Consider the following 2,015-nt stretch of genomic DNA (forward strand, 5'->3'; position numbering starts at 1 on the left):
ATTTGCCAAATAAGAAAAGGAAGATTCGTGGCAAAAAAATCCCAAGAGCGCGGAAAGTTTGTTATTTGAAGCGCGGAAACGCGCGGATTGTTCGAAACAACAACGTTCTTCGCGAGTAGGAAATTTGTGTTTCGCGGGAAAGAGAGACTGACGAACCGCCGACGTTAAAGCTCCGTGTGTTTTCTTAAGCGCCGCCATATATTCCGCGATATTGTCCCAGAATAGATAAAGCCTCCGCTGCGGATTCATACCACCGGCGTTTCTCCCTTTCCCCTCCCCCTTCCCCCATTGGTCCCCCGGCGTTATGCAGTCTTTACCCGGTCGGCAATATATATGACAAAGGGTTCGCGAACAGTGCTCGCGAAACCTTTTGTTCCGCGTGCCTCGGGATATAATCTCGAAGATGGAATATTTACATACTCTAATCCGAGGAGCGAAGAGGAAAATATCCCTCTAGTCTCCTCACCGTTGTCGGTCGTCGTCGTTGTCACGTCGCGATATAAAAGTTTTAAGGAGAATTTTGCGCGTCGCCTCGCTTGCTTTCTATCGCGCGCAATTGGAAATTATGAGGAGCGCGAGAGAGAAAGCCTTTTTCTCCTAATAATCGCGGAACGATTTTCGTGCGAAATTTCGTAAAGACGTTGAGTGAACGACTTCTTCGGCGCAAAGTCTTTAATTAATTTGCGCGTTCTCATCGAGACTGCGACAGCAGCTAAAAAATTCAACCTCCACGGAAAGAGCTTGTCTCTGTCGTTCGCTCGTGTGCGCGTTCACGAGATATCTGCTGCTTACGTCGTCGTTGGATCGTTAAACTTTGAGACCCTTCTCTCGCTTGGGAAAGTCATCCGTTGCGGAAAAGCCATGGGAACCTGTAAGCAAATAGCACCTCGTTAGCCAATCCTATTGCGCGATGCGTTATCGATCGGGTCCCGAGCCGATTCAGCCGGAGACTTTGAATGCGGCACTGTGTGTTGACCGCAGGACTCTCGTCGACCGGCGAAACAATCGCGTAAACACGGGGCATTTCGACCGCTCGGGCATGCGTATTTCTCTTCCGCATGCATTTCGGGCAACGAAACTCGGTCGAATGTTCTTGGCTACGATAATTGGAATATTGTATCTTCGAACAACGTAACAACATGGCGGAATAATTAATGTGGACAAAATTAATTACAAAACTGAGAGTGAATCGCTGATGAAATATTTACAATTAATCAATTTGCAATTGATATGTTGAATCGCAATTTGTTCAATTCCGGATGATTGGCGTTAATGTAAAAGTATGTTCGTTCGCGGGAAAAGCGTTCTCTCAATTCCGTTTGATGAATGTTTTTTTTTTCTGTTGCGTGTAGAACACGTTCGGCCGAGACAATCTGAGAGTTTTCCCAAATCGCGCGGACACATTCGCCGACACAAGAAATCGCGTCTATAAATAATAAGAGGGAGTACTTCGGAACTACGACTCTCTGGGATCTGCAATTTGCGACCCGCGCTTCGTAGACCGCGCTGAATTATACACACACACACACACACACACAATATCGAGTACGAGCAAGAGCTCTCGTGAAACGAAAGCTGTGAGAAAACATTTTTTTTTTTCGCCGTCATAGCACCGATAACGCATTCTCGATTGGAGCATCTTCCGTCGACAAATTGCCCCGGCCATTTTGCGCGTGTCGAACGCGCCCGATCGTCGTCGCGCGGATCTGTGATGCAATTCTAAAAAAAAAAAAACAAAACAAAACAAAATCAAACAACGCAAAAATTTACAACACGCGCTTTAAGCGATTCTCCGTGTTACAACGTGTAGCGCCGTCCACAAGTTCGCAAACGCAATTTGTGTTTGACAAATAGTTTCCAACCTTGAGTTCCCGAAGCGATTACACATATTGCGCGCATTAAGTTCTCTTTTTCTCTCTTTTCTCTCTGTTTCTTCCACGCGTGCGCTTCTTTTATGTCAAAGTAAGAGCACCGAATAAATTCTTCCTTGATAACTGGTTTTTTTTTTTTTTTTT

General features: G+C 45.7%; 1 long non-coding RNA gene across 1 annotated transcript in view; it reads right to left on the reverse strand.

Annotated features, from left to right (window-relative positions):
* Positions 1–313: 313 nt before the first annotated feature.
* The window catches only part of LOC109861791, a 15,223-nt gene continuing 13,521 nt past the window's right edge, over positions 314–2,015 (reverse strand). Inside the window, exon 3 of the long non-coding RNA XR_002251023.1 lies at positions 314–869. This is a non-coding gene — a long non-coding RNA (uncharacterized LOC109861791). The remainder of the gene's footprint in view (positions 870–2,015) is intronic.

The sequence above is a fragment of the Pseudomyrmex gracilis genome, unplaced genomic scaffold (genome assembly GCF_002006095.1).
Source record: "Pseudomyrmex gracilis isolate BER0280 unplaced genomic scaffold, ASM200609v1 scaffold_9, whole genome shotgun sequence".
Taxonomy (NCBI): Eukaryota; Metazoa; Arthropoda; class Insecta; order Hymenoptera; family Formicidae; genus Pseudomyrmex; species Pseudomyrmex gracilis.